The sequence below is a fragment of the Acipenser ruthenus genome, chromosome 7, assembly GCF_902713425.1.
Source record: "Acipenser ruthenus chromosome 7, fAciRut3.2 maternal haplotype, whole genome shotgun sequence".
In the NCBI taxonomy this organism is placed as follows: domain Eukaryota; kingdom Metazoa; phylum Chordata; class Actinopteri; order Acipenseriformes; family Acipenseridae; genus Acipenser; species Acipenser ruthenus.
In genome coordinates, this window is record NC_081195.1 from 18298699 (window position 1) to 18323295 (window position 24597).

The following is a 24597-nucleotide window of genomic DNA, read 5'->3' on the forward strand; positions in this document are numbered from 1 at the left end:
GTAAGTTCTCTTTAAGACTGTAGATTGATACAATAAGACAACAAAACATTAGCACCTTCATTGAAAAAGAAAAATTGTATACACTGTAAAATAAATAAGCTAGCAAATACAATACATTCAGAACATCTACGGTAGGTTCAGTTCTACTGTACCTTAATGAATAATTGAAAAATATTCAGTTGTTGCTGATCTCATACTGATCTAAATAACTTCACAACAGGACACGGTACTTGGTTGTACGTCCCTAAATTGATTCTAAAAAATCCATGTTTTTATCATTTGTCTTTTAAAGTTCTATCCCAACCCACTGTCAGCAAACAACGGATCATTAAAAACAAATAAAAGCATCGACGATGCATATGTAGCCTGTGTGGTTTAAAGGAGTCTAAATTATATAATACAACTGTATCACTTGCCAAGATAGGAAATAAAAACGCGCGATATTTTCAGTTCAGAATCACAGAATAGTATTGTTCTGAGATTGAGCATTAAAATACAAACAATTGGCAGGTATTGTAAGGGTTGGCAGCAATAGAAAACAAAGCCATTTTACCTGATCATCTGACGCGGGACTCCTCCCTTTTGGTAATGCCTTTACTGGTTTTGTGTACAAATGGGCTTTCGTGATTGTTGGTGAGGAGCATTTTGTTTCAGTGCAGGCGGTAAGGGATGGTGTTAAACTAAGGACTCTGGGGGGAAACGATATTTTTCCTGTTCCCTTTCCTTGTCTCTGGCTTTGAATTCATTAATAATGAAGAGGCTGCTGTTTTTAATTTGTTTCTATGGGAGAGACAGTGGTATAACTGGCTGCAACCTTAGCTCCTGCAGACTGGGGTGAAAAGTGAGTGGTTCGGTTCAGCTGCATTCAGTGTGACGGCGATGACTTAGAAATTCCTTCAAAGCCACTGGATTCTTTCAAGGTAATGTCAATTCAACTGAGAGTAAGTTATTGCAATTTATTTTATAGCTCAGCAAGATAATAATAATAATAATAATAATTATTATTAGTAGTATTATTATTATTATTGTTGTTGTTGTTATTTATTTCAGTTGTAATGTACGGGGTAAACTTTATTTTAATCCGTTCATGATTTTATGGAGATATTACAGTTACTATTTTGGGGCATTTGACTGAATTATCTTAAATGGTTATCTTCCTCAGCAAACCGCTATGGGCATTTGTACGCAGAGAACTGAAGATATGGTCATTATTTTAATGTGTATGTATACATTAATGAAAATGACAGCACCCAAAAAAAGTAAAGATAATAACCACGCATGCACTTTTTACCCATTTTATTATTATATAACCACACTAACACACAAGAACTGCACTAGCCTACTTAATGTAACAGAATGATGCTGATTATTATTATTATTATTATTATTATTATTATTATTATTATTATTATTATTATGCTTGAAAGGTACCACGCTTCTAACATAATTTATATATCCACTGTTAAATTTAAGAAGGTGACTGAAACTTTTGGCTCTGAGAAAAACAATAGGCTTTGACACGGTTTTGTTTCATTAACAGTTTAGCAGCTCTGTGTAGATACAGCGGGTTCTTTACTGTAAATAAATAAGCTAATTTTAACAAGCGTCGGACTTGTTTGTAATTGTGTAATGGCAAAATCAATTACAGGTGAAGCATGAAATGTCTCTGACTTGGTTTATGGTTCCAACTGTGCACTTAAGTGTTTAGGGAATGGGATGAATATTATTTTGTGCAAGTATCGCAGTCACATTCTTGAACACAGAGGATACGCCAACAAAGAATTCAGTTCTGCTACATGGGTGAGTGAAGGATGGCTGTTTTTCGGTAGTGTTTTAAAATGATTGCTCGATACTTGTTTAGATAGCTATCTTATCTGTGTTTAACTTTGTTCTAAATATGTTGCTTGACAAGACAGTAAAATGTGTATTACACGGCTCTGTTTCATCACATGAAGTTTAACAAAGCAATATCCAACAGCTATATACCGTTATATCGGTAACTGAATATTTTTGGCAAAAGGGATAGTTGTGTGTGTGTGTGTGTGTGTGTGTGTGTGTGTTTGTGTGTGTGTGTGTGTGTGTGTGTGTGTTTTCTTTTTTTGGCGTTTACTGGTTGTTAAGGACAAGTGACCTCTTAGCTTAGTTGACTATAAATAAAGTAATAATACAAATACTATATACATTGCATATATCCATTGTAAAGCTGAATTATTAATAGTGTTCTAGAATGTAGTACTACTATTGAATTAACTTCAATCTCTCATAGGAGTCTTTTCCTGTAGATAATTGCATTAGAGCTGCACTACATCTGTGTACTGTATGAATCCTAGCAATAGCAAATTACTAAAAGCAAATTCTTAATATGTGAACTCATTCAATAGCTCTCCGGAGCCTTGGCACTCCAGTCAGGTGTATAATTACTGGTATGATTATAAAGACGTTTGTATTATATCTTTTAAATATTGTCGTGTGTCCCTATAAAAATATTGCAGTTGTTTGTTTATCTTTACAAATGGTGCTGTAGTATGCAGTTAATTCAATAGCACTTACAGGGGGTCTGCTGTTCTATAATCTTGTTGCCTATAATTTGGTTACAGCTTTTTTTTTTCCCCATAACAGCACAAAGTGGCTAACTGACCTTGTATAGAGTCATATTTTTAGGTCAAGATATAATAATGTATAAGACTGAGGAGGGAATAAAAACATGATTTTAGTCAAGAGCTTGAAAAATGCCATGAAACCAGTCTGTAAAACTGAATCTCATCTTGTGCCAATAGCAGACCAGGGCTTCTATAGACTGCAATCCAAACCTTCAACCAGACATTACACTAAAGTCAGAGATTGATTCTTCATATAACTCATGATTTTAAAATGAACAGGATCATTTTTATATCACTTTCAATTCAAATATAGACAAATGGAAATGACGTATGCTATGTTAGAGACACTACAAACTGGATTTCTACACCATTAATGCAAAGTTACTATGTCAAAAATGTTCAAAATGCATTATGTGTTGTGCAGTATCCTCAAAACGGAAAGACAATGAACAGTGTTAAGAAGGCACATTTCAGGATTTTCAAATACCAGTGTTATTGTATTGGACTCGTGGTATAGTAACGAGAGCTTTAGTAGCAAGTGATTTTCAAATTAGATGTGTTAATTAAATCAATCCATTAATGCTTTGAAATTGCGTCGGTCAGGTCCTTAATGAACACATTTCTTGTCAAAAAGTGCCGCAGGTCACGTACATCACTTCCTGTCTCAGCATCTAAATAAGGGGAACTCGTTAAGCGAAGTGCATGTTAACGAGATGAAGAAAAAGGAATGGAAGCAAAATTCTCTCTTATGGAAACTAGTAGCGTACAGCGACACGGCTCTCCCACCAGCGAGCAGCAGCCAAATGGAAATACAAAATAATGTAAACTTCATTTAAAGTTGTGCATTTTGTCATGCAGAATGTACATTTATTTAGAACGCTTCACATATAAAATGTAAATGAAAACGGGATTTGGTATAATTTAATGATAACGCTATTAATAATAAATGAATCATGATTATAGCAGCAGTTTTTATTATTAGTTAAAAAGTACAATGTTGGGCTGTCAAATCCTGTTTTCAGAAAACATCAGCATGGACATTATATACAAACCAATGGAATACCGTTATGTATGCACGTGTTTGTGTGTGTTTAATAGAGACAGAGTACATGCACATCTCCAGTCATATGTGGTTTTCACGATCACTTCGCCTTAAGTTCTAGCCAAAATTGTAGATATTTATTAGTAGTGCCATAGTCTTATCTTTTCGCCTGTTGATTTGCTCCATTGCCACTGTATTTTATGCATCCATGCATCCCTTCCTGCGATGTCATTGGGCAGTGTGTTCTGGTCTTAGGGTTACACATTGTTAAAAACAAGTGAATAAATCTCATTCATAACCATACAAGTCTAAAATATTTTCATAACTAAAAATATTGAATTATCTAGGTAGTCTGTATCGTCTGCGTCACAGCCGCGGTCTGTTAAATTTCTGTTTCAAGATGAGATATACTGTTTTGTTAATTAAACCTATCCTTTTCCATGTGCAAATTAACTCCTGATAAATGATGACAATTAATGCTGATTTGCTTTTAAATTCCCACGCAAACAAAAGAAATAGTCGTAAGAAGCACTGCTGGTTAAAATATTAACATTATTTCATAAATCAACATAATTTCGGAAATCACGTTAGCATGTTATTTAATAACGAGATAGGCATAACGACCGCTTGAAAATGCCAAAATCAATATTGCATACCGATTTTTTGATTAACAGTGGAGTTACCATTTACGACCTTTTGAAAATCCTGCTCTATATGTTTCCCATTGGTGTTTTCCAGCAAAGGAGAATTATTGATCCCTTACACTGGCAAGGTTTGAAAAATTACTAAGGAGAACATCATGGTAAATGGGATTTAAAACATAATTTAAGATAATTTATGATATAATTGAGTAATTGAAAATGTACTTCTCATCCCCCCTATATGTATAAGTCGGGTAACCATTTTGTAAGGGAGGCCTAATTGTGGTTGCATTTAATATGCCTAAACTGTAAAAGAAGAATTCCAAGTTTCCCGATAATTGGTGCCATCAAACAGTTGAAGATGATATTGCCACCTTACCCAGATATCTGCATGCATGGATACTATACATCCTGTCTAATCAGTATCCAAAACAGATATAACACAATTAATTCACTTTTAAAGTTTCATTATCACAGTTTTACATAATGCCCTAGAAGAACAATGTGCTAGGAGCTGATAGAAATCTAAGTAGAAGGGCATCCCACAACACAAAAAATGTGTTTTCTTTGGGGGGGGGGGGGCGGGGGGGGTTCATTTCCTTCTTGTGAGGTAGCTCAGGGCTGGCTATACTTGCAGAAAGAATACAAAATAGCCTCTGTTTCCACATGTAGCCTCCCCTGGACTATGGTCTTTGAGGGTTTTTGAAAGAATCAGTATTTGACACGTGTGACTGCGAATTAAGCGAGTGAGGGAAAGCTCATTATTTTCATACTTACATTTCATAAAATAAACTAAAGCATATTAACCATAAGAAAGAAATCTGTGGGGTAAGAGCTGGTAGGTAGGCTGAGTGTATTTTATTTTGTGGTCTGTGGGAATCAAGTATAATGCATGGTGTTTAGTTAGCATGACAAGCATGTATACATTTGATCATTGATTTATTCTAGAACAGGTTGCTTGTTTTGTATTGTGTTTGGGTAATATTAATGCCTGAACTTTGTATTAAGGTGAAAAGAGGTTCATGATGACAGTGGCTTTCATCTTAATTGGATGATACATTGTAATACACACCATAATAATAATAATAAGAAACACCAATCAGTGTTATGCATGTGTTTTATATGCTATAAATAATAGACAAAGCTAAAGAGAATGCTCTATTTTAAGATGTAAATGTATTCAGAATTTGGCTAGAAAATGTTGACAAAGTCCCTTTGGAAATGATAAGATATAAAAGCAGCAATATTTTTCAGCATAATGCGTGTGAGTTTCAGCACCGTTTTCTAATGTCTAAGTTTAATTAATATTCTCTGTCATACATTATGCAAAAACAACGTACAGGCAAAACAAGATCCCAAACCTATAGGTGCTGCTGTTTGGATTTCAAGTTCAATTACGAGTGTTCAAACTTTAATTCTTTTGAGTGTGGTCACTGAAGGGCATTGCCAGAGATTACACACATATGGACTCCCTACCTCTGCTATAATCATGACCCCATGAATCCATTCAGCAATGGTAGTGATATGGGAAACTAACAAGATTTTAGATCAGCCTTCTGGGAGATGTTAATATTATGGTTAGCTTGTAAGAGCATGAAACCCTATAGAAGTGCTTGTTTATGATGGGAAATCATTACCTAATGCATTCTCTAGAGATCTCATTTAGCATGTAGTTTTAGCATTACAGCTCCCGCCAATGTTAATCCCTCTTTACATTGTTATATGTGGCTGTGAAACTTCTAAGAGTGAGCACTCGTACGTCATAATGGCAGTGCAAGTCTTTCCTTCTATCAGGTGGTCGTAAAATTATTAAAAAGTCACTGCCAGTTACTGTATGGGGAACTGGACTCGTACTATGATTTGAATATTAATAAATAGTTGTATTTTTTATTTATGTGTAAGTAAAGCCACGCTGAGCTAGAACTGGTAATTCTACTCGCTTCTAAGATACCATGCCTGTGTTAAACTGATAATGCATGTCAAAAATACTGTTTTTTTTTTTCTCCTCACTGGAAATAATGCCTGAACCTCATAATCAGCCTTCAGTTTTATTTGATGCCGATTGCTTCATAAGATTCTCAGATGACAAGCTTTGTGATTTCTTCCATTTTAAAATGATTACTACATCTTTTGACATTAATGCACTAAGGGAAAAACACAAAAGAAGTAATTTTGTGTTTCAGCTTTTTTTTTTTTGATTATTATTATTATTATTATTATTATTATTATTATTATTATTATTATTATTATTAGAATAATAACAATAATACACTTTTGGTAACAAACCTTTTTTTTTTTTAAGAATCTGTTTATGCATTTTTTATTGATGTTTGGAGTTTGCCTGAAAATTTTAAAGCCATTATGATTTGCTTTTGATGTAATCTAAATTAATTTGCAAGAAATTAGCGTTCAAACCAATGTTTAATTTATTATTGTTTGTTATTGATTTTTGGGAACAAGCCTCTTTTGTTCCCTTTGATATGGGGGTGTACGTTTTACAGAGATGGTTCTTGCAGATTGGTAGTGCTTGAAGCTAAATGAGAGATGTTCTTGAACATGGAAGAAATCTTTGACTTGAAAATGAGCTCATGTTTATTAAACATGCCCTTTTTCCTTCGTTTGGCCTCTGTGTAGGATCCGGTACAGAATATTTAATTTTTTTTTTTTTTTTTTTTTTATTTAAATGCATTTTACTGAAATGGGCTGTAATAGCATACATAGGCAGTTTCACTTGAAGGAGACCTGAGGATAATGAAAAGTGTTTAGCTGAGCTGCTGCTTGGTATGGTGATAAGAAGGTACCCCTGCAGCGCATTTTCGCAAGGAGGATTAACTTCCGTCTGATACGTATACAAATGATACAGTGGCTCCTCTTATGAAACTATCACAAAAATGAACAAAATTGTGTCCTTAGCAGTGTTAACAGAAATGAAATCCATCTCTCTGCTGCCAATGATATATTCATATCTCCAGATCAGGGGATCGTTTCTTTATAGCTAGATTGTAAGTGCCAATATAGTAGGTCTTTTAACCACAACTGCAACTCTCAATCAGTTATGGCCTTTTTCTATATTCCAGTCTAATCACAGTAGGGGTTATGTTTCAATACAACAGGTAGACTAAATAAAGCTACCCCATTCTACATGCCCTTTATCTGAAGATACATGAACCATGCAACCTAAGGAAAACGTTTAGTTAGAATGGTCTTGGAAACCATTGTGTGTTATTTATATAAGAAACAGAAACTATAGGTTTAAATTAAATGACCTAACATCCCATTTTCTATCTACCCTACATTCTGCCTGTGCTATACTAAAGAGACAGTTGCCACCTCTTGGGTATTACGTTATATGCAGCAATATTAAAAGAAAAATGTATTTTTTTTTTTTTTTTTTACTAGAACTGTGCAGTATCGGTTTGTCTTAAGTTTATTATGCCACACTGGAAACAGTAACAAAAAAAGGATGCAAAATAATATCGACATACTGTGTACTTTTCTGTGCCCAGGGCATTAACTATTTCAGTGATTTTTGTTCCATATTTTTTGTTTTTGTAGAATATCCAATTCTACTGCTGTTCTTTCTAAATGGCACTTTATTATTTTTTTGCTAGCTCGTCAAACAAGGTGCAGCTGGGCTTTTGTAAAATGTTCTTGCCGTTTTTTCTTTTTTAGTCTTGCATTCCTCCTCTGAAGGGACTCATTTTTTTCCAGCTTCAGGAGACTCCTTTCTTTCCTCCATTTTACCTTACTAGAATACCTGTACCACAAATCACCTGTATTACCTTTAGCTTATCAAATAAGTGCTTTATCCACCCAAAATAAATATGAATAAGGTTATACTTTTTTGTAAATAAACCCCTAAATGCGTATATTACTGGGGGCCCTTTCACCCACTCAGACCTGTTGCTTACTCTATACTTTAGTATCCCTGAATAGATCATTCAATTATTTTTAATGAGCAATACATGTGACAAGTGCAGCAGTCCCCAGACATGCTAACCATTTGCTGTGAATGCAGAGCCACTTTATTGTCCAATGTATCCCACTCAGACCCTGTGCTTTTCAAATATTGGGGTATTCCTAAATAGGTAGACATTTAAAATATCATCCATTTAGTCTCAATGCAGGCTGGATAAGACATTTGTTCTTCTTTTTACCCCCCCCCCCCCCCCCCCCCCCCACGCAAACGGGTTTCTGCAATTGCGACCCTAGAGACTGGCATTCATGTATATAATTATTTTTGTTTTTCAAAGTGATATCTCTGGAAGTGTTGCACACGCAGTTGGGTGTTTCTGCATTTAGCTCCAGGCTGCTAAGTCTGTAACACTATGGAGCCAGTGAACGAAGGGTAATGAGATACGTACTATCTTTTTCTTTTTTTTTTAGAATAAAACTACTGCATAGTTCAATTGGCTCAAGTCATGAGTTCAGTTATAGCCATTTATTTTACCAGACCAGTGAGTACACATTTGAATGTTTGGGGTGTTCAGTTATTTTATAAACAACACTGGCGGAAGCTATCAGAAGTTATTTTGTTTATTTTTTCCTTTGTCTTGAGATAATGGGACTCCATTTCTGGAGCTAATGATTCAGTAAATGTCTATGGATAATTGAGAGCCATATGTTCTTTAATGAAATGTACGTGCCCCAAAAGGCGAACTCACACATAAAGAATAAGAAGCTTTAAGTGTCATTTGGATTACTTTATGTTACATGTACCTTGCTTGTTTATAGTGTTTGCAATCAATGAGTGGTTCTGTTACTTCAGTACTGAGGAATTTTTTTTTTTCTAAATCTGCCTTTACCTGGCTTTGAGCTTGTTTGGTGAAAATGATGTGGCTGAACAGCTTTCGTCATTCTATTAAAGCTCAAAGCCAGGTACAGGTGGATTTTAATGTCAAAAAATAAATAAATAAATAAATAAATAAATACAAAAGTTGAAGCATAATAAATAATAATACAAAATTATTTCCAGTTTAAACACACTTGTTTGATAAAACAGAACTTTTAATTTGGCCGTGGAATGATACATATATGAAAAGTAATGATTTAGACTTATCCAAAGTTTTTCAACGGAAGGATGCATTGACTATATTCATAAAAGATTCAGCTTTCTTGAAATGTGTTTTCATTATGAGTGGTGTCCTGATAATACAGCTTCATTTACTTTCAGATATTCAGCCTTATTGATAATCAATGAACACATTCATCAGGCTATGAATGGCATTTTAATAGAACAAAAGCAATCCACCCACTCCAATTTTGAGGATATGTTCTATATTTGGAAGCTGAATTTACAAATGGAAATAGCATGTAGAAATAATGTATTCGTATTTTATTAAAAAAAAAGAATAAGATTCCAATTTTCTTTCTTTTTTGATGAGGTGAAAAAAATGAAGTACAAATCATTTGATCATTTGATAAGTTTTCATTCACAGTAGATTCTTTCTGCATTTTTTTTTCCAAATGTCAAAGTTGCTAGACAGTATTGGTGTTATAAATTCATTCTGTCAGCTACTGTACATATCTTGATGAATCCCAGCATGCATTTTCGAATGTTAAAATAATCCCTTTAAAAAAATCCAGTTTAAATACTAAATAATTACACATTGAGGCAATGAGAAAGTCTGCAGAAAGATTGAGAAAGACTGCAAAAAGCTGCCACAATAAAAAGTGCATAAACCAATGAGAAAGCTATATTGCACTTTGAAACCAATCAGTAATCACAGGATTTTGACATATAAGAAATATCTGTAATTCATAGCACATTTCCACAGTGCAACCTATCTGATTCTCTTATTAAACAGACTTTAAAAACAACAATACTGTATGTCGACTATTAAACTGCACAGCCAATAGCACCAATGTGTGCTCGCTAATAATAATGCTTATTGATCTATTAAAGTCAGCAAGTGGGTTTTTGGGTTGTTGTGAAGGAATGGTTTGTTATAAAAATGTGTAAATGTTCCTGTTTAGTTCCTCCACCATTAAGAAAGCTGTACATTCAGAAGTTCTAAACTGCACAAGTTTTCTTAGAAATGTACAAATAAACAACAAGAAAAAAAAACTGTTTGTGTGGTGCACATTGCGCATGCAGCTCAAGCAGTTATGAGGAAGCAAAATGTATGTATTAATGTGTACAGGAGGCCCACACTATAGGGGCCTTTCAATTTAAATTGAATAGTTATCTCTGGGGTCTTTGTTACATTGTGTAATTCCCATTCTGTTGGTCACCTCTTGTTTTCTTCCTCGCTTTCCCACCTATTACAAAGGAATAAATTAGATCAATTGTGTTGGGTTCTTCCGTTCAGACGTGGCTTTTCAAAATCAAACACACCTCTGAAGTTTTTTTTCAGCAGCTTAACATCAGAAATACAAGAGTATAGATTTTTTGTGCAAAGCAGTAAAGCCCAGATACACTCTAGTGCATAACATTAAGCAGAAGAAAAACAATCACTAAGGGCAAAGGTAATTGTGGTAAGCTGGCCTGAGCGGTGACATCAGACCCAGTAGAAACACACAGCACTGCGAGTGAAATGAAAGGAATCCACAGCAGATTGGAGTAATGAATGTGTTGCGGCACTTTTATTAAATGAACAAAATAAAAAGGTTTGAAGAAACAATAAACACTTTGACAAAATAAAGGGCACGTTGGCCAAATGAACAGACACTAACAAACAATGGACGAAACACACCAGTATCGTGCTGGTCCTCCAGCACGGGTAGCAATTGTTTTAATTCTAGTTTTTACTCTCCTGACTCTCACCCGTTCCTTCACTCTTGAACACACAACCCCAAGTGAGTGATTCGTGCCTCTATATATACAATTGTGCCTGGATTCAATTACTAATTAATTATTCATTTGAATCCCGGCACATGAACTAATTTGTGCAATCCCCGTGCTCACATACTAATACACATTTTATCTGCACGTGAAGTGATTGTGCAATCCCCCTGCCTAAATACATATTACAACACTCATGCTACATAACCCAATTTATATCCCGTGCACCAATATATATATATACCCCAACAATAACACACTACATACAACATATAACAAACTACACACAGTGGCAGCGCACCCCGTCACAGTGATAAATGAAAGACTCAGTGAATAAAATGATGACTTATTCAGTATAACCAAGAACAACACTTCCCTTTGCTAAAGAAAAAAATGAAGTTATTGAAGTTTTTATTTATCATATTATTAGATAAGCAAAGATATTTTTTTCACAACATAGCAAAATTGTGTTTGCATGCATGCTTTTCTTTCTTTTTTTTTACGCGATTTGTCTTGGGGTGGGAGGGTGAGGGACAACGACAAACTGTCGGAATTAAATTGCCAAATATTGTGTTACAGTGCTTTGTTTTTAATACTGCACTTTTAAAATAATTTTCACTGCTTTTCTTTGTGTAGTTCTTTGTTAATTTATAATGCCCCAACCTTAATAAAGCAACTACAATATAATAACTGAGATGCGATATTGTCACATACCCGATGGACCCCCTAAACCAATTCAATTGGATATGATAGATTACACTGTATTCACCTGTTAGTCAAAGAAAATATTGAGAGGTTACCCCAGTGCCTCACCTTGTAAAATCATTGCCACTTGGAGTGCAGGGTGAGTCATGCGATCATGGTTGAAGTTGTCGATCTTGGCTGGGGGCCCACAGAAAGTGATGCATTGGCGGCTATCCCACAGCGTTAGGGAGGAAAGTTGGCTGGGGAGAGCATCATGACGTGTCAACAACCCTGTAAAAGGGTAGGGGACTAGCTTAGAGAGCTACAAAATACAGGCGTTGTATTTGAAACACTGCTCAGGCTCCCATGGTTTATTTACGCACAAATCACAGACATTTTAATACATGTAGCGAATTGTCGTTTCAACATAAAAAAGTGCCTGTGCTACGACTAATGACAGTGGGCTGACAATGTACATCTGCTGCAGGACCTCTACTATCTAGCTAGTTCCTATGCAGTCACAAAACCAAGTTGTTTCTGTTTTCGTATTGTAATCCAGCTACTTGTTTACCTCAGTTAAGATGCAAGGCTTACAAAGCCTACTTATCCTGACTCGATTCAAGGAACAAAGCTAACATAGCTGCACAAGGAACAAAGCCAACAGAGCACCTGGCCCTTTCCTGATTATCAATCAGTTTGCTTCTAAAACCAGATTCCCCACGGAGCTGTGCCCACAGTTCAGTTGAGGGTGTACTGCACCTCCAGCCAACACTTCTCCCATTTGGAACCATTTCAATCCAGTAGCCGACTCCAAATCCTATGAGAGTCAGCGCCGGGTCCTCTCATGTCACAGACCCCTACTGGTGGTCATGTACCCAACGAGTCTCGCTAGGGACTTCCTAGGTTGGGTCCTTGCCTCCATGGTTCAGTAGCTTGGTAACATCCATTGCTTAGATAAGTTTGATATTCCGTCATACTGGCCAGGGTGGGTTGCAGTGGTGAGACGGTATACAAACTGCATTTCAAATTGGGTAGAAACATTTTGAAATGATAAATTGAAATACTAAATCTCCCTGGAGTAAAAAAAAAGAAAGAAAAAGAACAATATTGCATTACTACAGCAGAATGTGTTTGGCACACTCATTTATAAATAATGTTATACAGACAAATACAGAGTATATTTCATGGAATGTTTTGATTGGACATTTGAATATTTGTCTCAGCTCTACTGCAGTGTGTTCAGTAATAATGATACTTTTCCAGAAAGTCCTGTTGACATTAATATCCAGGAAATCAAATCATGAAAGTGAAGGGTGGTAATAAAGTAACTTAGCTTCTTCACGCTTCTGTTGTGGAAAATAAATATTCATAGCACTGAAAGTGGAAGCCCCAAAGGATGAGCAACAAGATGTTAAAACTACCACCCGAGTCTACAAGATTCATCGCTTTAAATGTAAAAATGTTTTTTTTTATTTTTCCATAGCAGTAGTGCCAAGTGACACACTAAAAACCGCTGTACACACATCAGCCAGTTAAAACCTCTCTACAGCTGGACCCTGGTTCATTCAAGCACATAACCAACTCTCTGGTCTGGAATATACACTATTATACAAAAAGTGTTGATTCAGATGTTTAATTTAGATTTAAACATACTTTTTCCCATACATTGTATTTGTTATATAAACAGAATACTCCATGAACATTCACAGAGTGCTGTGTTTATTTCACTAATAAGGATGGCCGCAGAAAATCCACTCAACCCCCTCAGATCCCTGCTCGTGGAATAACTACTGTACAGCTCTTCATGGAGTATTCTCTATATATCCATTCAGATAAATATTACACCATTTATAACCCTAAACTAAAAAGAGTAGCTGAAGAAGGTCTATACATGATGTACTTATAATCAATGACAATATGATACTAGAAATCAGTCTGCATAATCAGAAATGTTTACCCTTTTGAAAATGACTCTCAAATCAGAATCTCTGAATCAAATACTAAAGACGCTGTTGCTGGGGCTTAAAATGTTTATCAAATGAGAGAAAACCTTAAATCAGACTTTTCCTGTAGGACCGATTGGCAGAAATGCCTCTCGATTTAAACATTCCAGCATTTCAAGTTGACGTGACTTTTTTTATTATAAAAACAGGCCACACTGCCTGCAGAGCAAGGTCCATGGCCTCTAATAATGATATCTTTATTTTTATATATAGCATCTTTCATAGTGGACCACCATCACAAAGCGCTTTACAGAGGCAGGCTGTGAACTGTGTATTATATGCAGAGTCACTTACAATAGGACACTGATTTAACATCTCATCCACAGGATGGAGCACAAGGAGGTTAAGTGACTTGTTCAGGGTCACACAGTGATTCAGTCAGTGGCAGTGGTGGGATTTGAACCAGTGACCTTCTGGTTACAAGCCCTGGATTTTAACCACTGGACTACACTGCCTCCTTTTGCATTATGTCTGCGTGTATTGTTTACATGTGATGTTGTAACACTAATGTGATTGGTTGTAAGCAGGCACATGCCTGATGTAGGAAACCTACTATATGTGAAGATGTCATTTAGCTTGCTATTGCTTGCAGAGAATTTGGAACAATATGTTATGATAACAGATTACTTTAAACAGTGGCGGGTCTAAATAACGGCACTGTTAAAATGTGAGATTAGGACCAAATCTGTCAACCCTTACAGATGTTGACTTTCACAAATTACCCTTATTTTAATGATTCAAATTACGCCCCTGATGAAATGACTAGACCCCAAATACTGCTAATTACCGTAGACTATAATGAAATGCCATCTAATAATTAAGCAGGTATCTTGGGTACCTGCTAACATAAAGACAGTTATGTCAGTCAGCTAAATCTCTTCAGCTAATTATGTTTTTGTATCAGATCAACTTTTCAATTCAAAATGTATTATCTGGCTTGAGACAAAATCCTCAAGTGAAACATCTGAAATCAAGACTTGTTTCCCCCAGTACGTTTCTAGTTATCAGGCATTTACAACCATAATAGCTTGTGCCCTGCCTAATTAACAAACACATAAAAAATCCACTGACTGAACATAAGGAATAGACAAGAGAGAGCAGGGTGTCAACGCTGCAAGACAACTGGTGTGTTTAAAATGGCAGGAACAAACTGTATTCATTGAAGTTTTTTTCTCTATAATAACCAGAAGCTTTTTTTTCCTTTTTTTAAGCTGTGATTTCTTATCATTACCCATGGTAAACTCTTGAAATAATGTCAAAATTGTTTCTTGCAGAGAAACACTTATAGCTGTATATTTTAGTGATGGTCTGGGTCAGGGAAATCTATCGCAGCGTAAGTAATAAAGTGGAAATAAATGTCTCATTAGAGCACATTGCAGGCAGGTTTATCATGATATATTGAGTGCTTAATTGCATGGTTACATTGGCTGGGTTAACATAGGGGCAATTTCCATGGAAAAAGAAAAATAAATCTCACCTTTTTCTCACTCAGTTTTGGTAGTACTTTCAGGTTGTGTGTGTTTCCACGTATGTATTTATTTTTTTAACCAGAGAAAGTGTTATTCCAAATGCAAATAACCTAATTAATGTTAAAATACCAGAGGGTATATTTAGGTGTTTGTGTCTGAGTTCCAATTTGGCCTTGCGCGACTGCTCAAACTGGATTTCCACAAAGTTTTTAGGATGTATTAAAACACTGGAAGCCAGCCTGCCTCATTTGGCCACCAACAAAATGTAATAAAAAAAAGCACATGGGGGGGGGGGGGGGGGAAATGCAGACATAGCGTTAAACAAAACATTCTGTAAGAAAGCACTGTGTACTATCCTTGTACAAGGATAGTACACAGTGCTTTCTTATGGAATATATTATTTGTTAAACATTTTTGATCTGCATATATATTTATTATAAATCTATTATACAGTAGTAATAATAATAATAATAATACCTGAATTCGAATCCCACAGTGACAGTGTAAGGCTCTCACCAGTAGAATGTGGTTATAATATAATGGAGTAGTGTGGAGTAGTGGTTAGGGCTCTGGACTCTTGACCGGAGGGTCGTGGGTTCAATCCCAGGTGGGGGACACTGCTGCTGTACCCTTGAGCAAGGTACTTTACCTAGATTGCTCCAGTAAAAACCTAACTGTATAAATGGGTAATTGTATGTAAAAATAATGTGATATATTGTAACAATTGTAAGTCGTCCTGGATAAGGGCGTCTGCTAAGAAATAAATAATAATAATATTGTTTGTTCTTGTTGTTATCGATGAACCAGTATATTGGTAGTCTACTAGTTAAGCGCATTTCTCAGTGTTGTCCACCGGGACTTCTGGAACTTCGTTACGTAGTATATTAGTCTTGCAGCAAGCTGCTTTCAAGAACTGTATTGGTCTTTTTTTAACAAATTTGTGGAACAAATTATTATTATTTTTTCTTATTCATGGTTTCGTACTTTAAAACAAATGTTGCTCAATGAATTTGCTCAAGCCTAGTGTTGTAGGTAGTCGGCAGCAATAATACATTGAAGCTATTTGAATACACATTTTGGTCCAAATATGACTTTGTAGGTACCCATGATAGATTGTACTTATTGCTAAGGAGTACAGAGCAATCTAGGCTAAAACAATCAGCTATGTGATGACCATGCTGAAGATAACAAAAGACAGCGTAAAGAAGGGCTTCGTTATTTATTTACGTATTCATTGCAAAGGTTTTTGTTTTGTTTTGTTTTTGTTTTTTTGTAGTAGTAGCTTCAGTATTTTTTATAACCTTGCTTATAAAACAACTTGACTCATAAAAAGTGGTTTATACTTAAATGGCAATAAACTGAAACATTGAAAAAGAAAATTGATCAGTTGTACAGCTTTTCAGCGTGAGAAGACGATTTACCCATCCCTTAAAGTCGTACAATGTTTTAGACGCCCACTTCCTGTAGCGTGTGGAATATGCGTGGTATGTGCGTGCTACATCACATAAATAATGAACAGGGATCCTAGGAATCTATTTGCTGTGGAATAACACGGATTTTCTATGTTTTTGGAGATTTTTTAGTTTTACACTTGGGGAGGGTCAAAAAACATGCAAGGCTTTTTTTGTTTGTTTGATAATAACCAAATCAATACACTTATAATATATAAACATTCACACAGGCAACTTTGCTTTAAATTTACGTAAACATACCTGTCTAATAAAACTGCTTCTGGTATTCAGTTCAGTTTACTTCAGTGTTCACAGCTGTTCAAAGATGCCGAAACCAATAAAAATCAACCCTAAAGATCGGGTCAACGAATTTGGCAAGGACGAATTTCACGTCGATGGTAATGTGCTGTTTTGTACTTCATGCAGCAAGGCTGTAGATTACACTCATAGTCAGACCATTGTAGATCACATGGGAAGCGCCAAATATAACAGCTAAAACAGCAGGGCCGACCATTTCAGAGTCTTACAACTGCCAAAGAACAGCTTGAAACTGTTTCAGATTTTGTCAAAATCTGTGTAAAAGCCGATATTCCTCTGTACAAAGTGGATCAACCGGCAGTTCGAGATTTTTTCATCAAGTACATTAGGGAGGTGGTGCCATTCCAAAGTCAGACCAATTGTAGCTGGAATGCTGCAACTCTATTTTAACAATAGCCATCCGGATGATGAAGACTAACTCGGAGTTGAACTAACCTGAATATTATTATTATTATTATTATTATTATTATTATTATTATTATTTATTTATTTATTTATTTATTTATTTATTTTTTATAACAGGGAGCTATTTGTAATATTTGAAGTAAAAAAAAAGTATGTTTGTTTTATTGATTAATGGTGCTGGTAAGCTTGTAACTTGCTTAGAATTTGAAAATGTAACCATTTTTATTTTATTTATTTATTTAGCAGATGCATTTATCCAAAGCAACTTACACATGTTACACTGTAATACAAGGTTACAGTTCAAGAATAATTACAGTTATAAACTAAAACAGAACATAAAGAGACACAGAAAGTGTAACAAGACCAACAATAAATACTTCCTGTGTTAACTGTTACCCAGAAGTACTGTTTGTGTGTCTTATCATGTGGGAGGAAAAACTCATGTTTACCCCTTTTATTTTACTGGCGGAATAACGCAGATTTTTCTTCTTTTTTTTATCTGAGAATTTCTTTTATAGTGTAAATTTCTTTTATAGTGTATTTCTTTTATAGTGTAAATAAATGTGTAAATAAAACTAATTGTAAATAGAGAGAAGTTGAAATGAGATTATTGTTACAGATTTTCTATTATATTATTTTGAACATAATTCCTAATTTTTCCGGTTGACGATTATTTTCTTCTACAAATCAGATATCGTTAACTGTAAATATTTGCAAGTTGCGTCTGCTGAACTGCAATGTTCAAATGGCTTTAAACAAAAAGCAGGACTCACTTTATCCATTACTATTAAGTTGTATCAAATGAAAGCTTTTATTTGAGAGAAAATGACCACTGAAAACACAATTTGACCACTGAAAACAAAATCGATAAGGAGAGTCTCCTTCACAATAATGCATACCGATTTCACATTCACTTTCTGCACCATTTATTTTTTTTCCGCCAGCGAAGAAGCTAGTCACATGACTTTTTACATCACATCAGAAAGTATCCCTTTCTACATTGTTCTAACAACATGTAGACTAGTGTCCCCATGGCTTAAAAGCAACACTTGGGCCGATTAGATTGTCGTGCCAGTTATAGTTAAGCATATAACAGCTACAGTATTCAACTGCATGTGTGGAGGTGTATTTTTCTAAGTGTGTGTTCGAGCAGTCGAGAGGGGCCCACCAACCTTCATTTTCTTGGCCAGGGGGTGTGGCCGCACACCCTGCACCCCCGCTGGCTCCGCTACTGTCCCTATGACATTGTTACAGTGACTCACAAGCTCACTATAGCAACAGCTTGATTAAATAGGGTACATCATGTTATTAAATGGTCTTTATTAAGCTGTTCCAATAATAAAAATACCCTCAGAACAGTAAACAAGCATAGATAATGTTTTAATATAGAGCCTGTAGAAACCCGATGGTTCCATTCAAACCCTAAATAATCTCACAGGTGACATAGCCGAGGGAACAGCTTGCTCGAAATGTTTCAAGGACATTTGTTACAATAAGGTTTTTTACCCCTGCTTCCTGATCATCTTATTTTTCTTCTTGTTCTACCCCTTCATTCATTCAGAAGTGGCACAAGCCAGACTGATAAACTCCTTGAAACCCATTGAAATGAATACAAACTGTATTGTTTTGAGTTCTGTTTTATTTACTACAATACCACTTTCTAGTTTAACTTTGAAAAATTTTGAATTAATATAATATGAATGTCTACTTCATAATCATAATAGGTTGTCCTTGACTTGGGCATCAGATTCAATTTTATAATAATTAAAAGAACATTTTTAGAAACAAAAAAGTATACCCTGCAAAATGTAAAATACTATACACTTCATATGTGAATATATATATGTGTGTGTGTGTGTGTGTATTTAAATGTTGTGTTCTTATATCCTTGCATGTCTTATGCATATGAATTAGTATGTCGATGTGTAAAACAAATGTCTATTACAACAATGACCTTCATATTCCCCATAGCTCTGACAAACATACTTTAGAAATTAGATAACCTTATAACAACTTCATATACATGAGGAATAAAATAAAACAGTAATATTCTAGTCTTATGCTTGAGTTGGTGTAATGAGAAAAAAAGGATAAGAGGAATAAGGGTGTAATATTACGATAATGTTCCTTTTAAATTCATTTATAGTTGTGGATGAGATTTTTAGCACTTTGATTTGAGGTGCATTTAGATGCTGAGTACCCGCCTGTGTAAAGATATGGAATGGCATTTTAATAGCTAATTATTGGAGAAAATAGAGACCTTTTCCTTAGCCTGAAAAAAAAAATAAATCAAGCAGTAATGTAAGCTTGTGTTTTTCTCTATTGAAGAGGAGTTTGGCATAAACTGCAAATTAAAAAGTCCTTTCAAATGACAACCTTTCTTATCCTTCCTTTTTGATGTACATCTATTGCCTAATTTGATGTGTGAATAAAAAACAGATGTCCCCAAATTGTGCTTAAAACAATTAGTGACCCATTAATATGCAATATATTTATTGGGCTACACTTTCATGAAAAGGCTTAGTTTACAGCGGAGATAGAATACATATAATGATACAGAGGCATCCTCGTGAGGGGAGATTGTATGGGTTTGCTAATATCTCATAAACCATTTCACCTGGCAACTTTACATTTTCATTGTTAGTATCTTATATCTGAAACATTATTAAAGTTATAACATTGCAGAGTATCCCACTCCCCATGTTGGACACTCAATATCCCTTTCAGAGGAAATTATAAATTTTGTACTCTTTGGGACACCCTTCTCTTTAACTTTTGACCTAAGATAGTGCCATATTGGGCTTCTGTGGCTTTTGTCTCCACATGAAAAGAACTAAGGCTTTGAGATTTTGGCTTCATACATGGTACACATATGTATGCTATATTTGGATCATTGGGGGAGTTTCCATGTGTGTTCTAATTTTTCTCTAGACATTGTGCTCGAGCCAAATGAAAAATGACCCTATACATTTCGGGTTTCCATTGGCTCACGTCATGCAAATGAATGGGAAAGGAGAAGAGCGACATGCAAATTAGCCATGCGTAGCGTTTTAGTGCTGGTTTCGCAGACAGCTCGGGAAAATGTGGTTTCCATGAACAGAGAACAGGCACACCAGAGAATCTCATCTGGAAATCCATGGTTGTCAGGTGACATCTTGTTAGTGAAACTCCAAAGCACAGTGTTAAGCTCATGTAATAAAGCTGTGATTTGTAAGTACAAATGTATTGTGCAGTGCTTAGTGATATAAATGAATGCCTCGTGCCTGGTTGTTTAATAATATGTTTTACTGCTTGTCCAAATTGTTTTTCAGATGTCCATTGGTGGTATTGTTAGTAGTGACACGGATGTATTCATGACCCCTCAAAAGAGAGGAGGCCCCAAACCAAACTGTAGCGTGTAATCGTTTTGCACGGTAGCGAGCACCCAGGTGTCCGAGGTGCAAGCGCGGCAGCATTGCAGCTGTTGTGCGGAAAATGGAAGGGTCTGAGGCCGCAAGTCTTCAGGGCCCTTGCTGGGGCTGCTGAGGTGAGAGCGGAGCACTTGCTGAGATGCCTCACGTTCCTGGTAGGAGCGCTACAGGATCTTCTCCCCCGCCGGCCCAAAAGTATGCTCTGGGGACATCGGCGCATCTAATAACGCTGCCTTATCTACGTCTGGGACCCTCGCTTGCGACAACTGTTTGCGAGCTACCGCTGATCTTGCCAGGCTCCGGCCTAGGGCTTGCCCTTGAAGGCCGGAGATCTGGAGCAGTGTGCCTGACAGGAGGCACAACTCGGTAGCCACCGGCTCTGGGAGTGGGGCTTCCCTTAGTATGCTGTCCATGTATGTGGTCAGTATACCCGCCGTGTTTGCCAGGTGGGCAATGTGCGCCTCCACTGCATACGCCCGCTTGAGTTGTGTCTCCATAACCCTGCACTTCGGGTTCGGGCACACAGGGTCCTTGGGTAACCCCCCCACCAGCGGAGCCTTAAGCAAAGCCGCAATGGTGGAATCCACTGGGGGAAACCCTGCCAGGCACAGCATATCCGCGCCTTCCAAGGAAGCAAGCTGTGAGGCTTGCTTTGACATGCTTGGCGTCGAGGCTGGCTGATCCCAAGAGGAGCGCATCTCCTCCATAAAGTCGGCGGGGAGCTACGGCCTGCATCCAGAACACGGACCGGTGTGGCTCAGCCATCCCATCAGTGCCGAGCTCGACAAAGTTCTAAAGTGGGTGCACACTAGCTTCCGAGGCAACCTCAGAAGTAGGCTCCACCTCACTAGAGAGCGCAGGCTCCTCTCCTTCCTCCATCTCAATGGGGGCCACCCCAGGAGGCCGCTATAAATATCGCGTTCTCCTCTGCCATCAGTGATGGTGTTTCCCGCTTACCCTGAACTCCCCTGGGGAAGACAGGGGCTGGTACTGGGGGCGGCGACATCTATCCCCGTGCCCTAGCCAACCTATTGCGAAGCACCCAGGGCTGAAAAGCCTTGCAGATGTCGCAAAAGGTCTCATCCCCGAGGGCCAAAGTGGCATGCTGGACATCCAGGCACCGCGCACATAGAGTGTGCCCATCCTCCTGGGGCAAGTTTGCCCTACAGGACATGCAAGCATGAAACCAGGACATGCTCGCCGTCACTCCTTCAGTAACACCTGGTATAAGGGGCTCAGGCATCGGGCAAAATGCCTGCATGAAGTGCAAGGCATGGGAGCACTTAAACAACGTGTGCACCGAGGTACCGAAGCACAGGGGGGCAGCTAATAAAGCGATGCCTGCCCTGCCCCTCACACACCTGATCAGCGCGCAGCATAAACCAGGGAGACAAAAACAACTTTTTTGAAGGCCCGACACACCGGGGTGGGCGGACTGAGGCAGCCGGCGAAGTCTACTCTACAGTGGGGCAGATAAAAATGCAGCTCATGGTTGACTGGGTGCTGCTGTTGTTGTTGTTGTTGTTGTTGTTTGTTTTGTTTTTTTTAACTGCACTGCAGCTAATCCACAGCACAACGCAGGCAAGCTGGGTTGCGTGATCGGGTCACGGAACAACAACAATACCATTTTTTATTTATTTATATTTCACACTACTGCACGCACGGTAGTCGGCGGAATCACTCAACAGTGGGGATACAGCGAGGCCTAGCCCCAGTGGAGGAACTGCGTTCTCCCCAAGAGTGTCAGCAGAAAAGATACACACACTCACTCCTTTTAAATCAGTACTGTACAGGCAGTCGCTCACATACGACAGACAGTAAGAAAAGGCAGCCTGCAACGCAAGCGAGGCAGGCTGCTGAAGAAAGGAGAAAAAGAGGCTTTATTTTAGAGCCGCTGATTCCACAAAAGCAGCAAGCCAGCTTTCAGCACAAATGCAGGGGAATTGCAGTCGACTCAGAAAAGCTCTTTTTGAAATACGCTCAGTTCAACACGGAGGTCTTACCTTACCGTCTTGAGAAGCAAAAAGAGAACATGGCTTCTGTGGGCTGACTGTTTAATCCCTCAGTAGTCTGGATCGAGGAGGTCACCCCAGGAAGGGGACTATCGTCAGCTCTGATATAAAGAGCTCAGTAAATACCTACCAATAGGAGACATATCCCATGAGTAATGTTTTGGGGGTCGTCTTTGAATTGAAAGGAAACTCCCCCATTGATGTCCAATTTACCCTTTTGTGGATGTTTATTTTCAAAACAATGGCAAAGGATTGTGGTGCTATAATTAATCCTAGGATATGATTCTAAAATAATGGTGCTGGTACTCCCAAATAGTTTCATATGTACACTTTTCATCCAGACACACAGGCATATTGAATTGCAATACTGTTCCTTTTTTTTTGTAACTTATTACATGAAGTTTGTTAATTGTCTTTTGTATTTATATTATGGTGTTTGTCTACAGATGCTGCATGTGTCTGGGGTTTTATAATGGGGTGGTTACGTGGTTAGCCAAATATGAAACCAAATGTCACTTAATGGAAATCTATTATTCTAAAACTAAAATAAATGAAAATATCCCAATAGTCTTTCTGTTTGCAAATCTAGACAAATAGTACATTTACACACTGATAGTGGACTGGATTCAGGGAAATCAATGGTTGTATATATTGTTTTGGGGTTTATTATAAATTAAATTTCTATATATATATATATAATGACCACAAAATATAAACTTTTAGATTATTATTTATTTATATACATTTTTTAATAGATATTATTTTTTGTTTGAAAACTTAAGTTTTGTAATGTCAATTTAGGTCATGCAACAACTAGGGGTCTTTAAGGTGTCTGGTTTGTGGAGGAGTCACTTGTTACCTATAAATTGAGGTGGGCAAAGTGTTGTGGAAGAGTGGATTGTAAATTTAGGAACTGTAAAGGGAAAAATTGTTTGTCTGACATTTATTTTCACAAACAACTGTGGATACCTCTATACTACTGTGACAGGATGACGTTGTGGTGACGTCAGGCCAGATGCAGGAACAGAAAAAAAAACAAAGGCAGTACTGCCGTTTGGCTGCCTTTAATCCCAAAATATTAAGCACGGGAGAAACGTTAACGGCAAACCTGAAATGACAAAACCAAAGCTTTTGTGTTTTTCTTTATAAAAACAGAAATTCTTTATAAAGTTTTAAAACCACAGATACCGTCAAATTATTAGTAAATAACATAACATCATATATGCCACTGGAGCCTATCAACCTAAAAAAAATGATAATACAAAAAAAAATCATATACGACTAAGCATAGATGTAAACAGCTGGTGTTTCTCCCTGTGTTACATTGTCTATTATTATAAAGGCAGACACACTATTGAAATCAATGCCATTCTCCACAAGCGTCTTAATGATATCCTGACTTACTACTGTTGTGTGGAATCAGTGTATCTACTAAGCAGTAAGTTCCCCTGAATTAGCAGTTTTAAAGCTATGTGGGATGAAAATAATGTACAGACACAGTTGCCTTGATCATCAGTGTCCTTGTCGCAAACAACACAGTCTCAGAATCATTCATTTTTCCATTTAAATATTCTTTGTGTGCTGCATACACTTAAGGCCTTTGCACACTGGATCCGATAACGCATCCGATTTTAACGTGCGTCTAATTGTCTTACGACGGTGATGCGTCAGTTTTGTAATCAAAACAAGTTTGTTTTGATCCGATTTGCATACATAAACACATGGATTTTGTGCAGTATAGGGTATTGCAAGCATATTTCATATTTCATTTGTAGTTG

General features: G+C 36.9%; 1 protein-coding gene across 3 annotated transcripts in view; it reads left to right on the forward strand.

The window, feature by feature from the left end:
• Positions 1-437: 437 nt before the first annotated feature.
• LOC117415400 (heparan sulfate glucosamine 3-O-sulfotransferase 1-like) overlaps positions 438-24597 on the forward strand; it is a 38068-nt gene continuing 13908 nt past the window's right edge. The window contains exon 1 of one of the 3 annotated variants that reach the window (XM_034025685.3): positions 438-941. The gene's annotated coding sequence lies outside the window, so the exon portion shown is untranslated. The other 2 variants (XM_034025684.3, XM_034025686.3) reach the window with 2 other exon arrangements.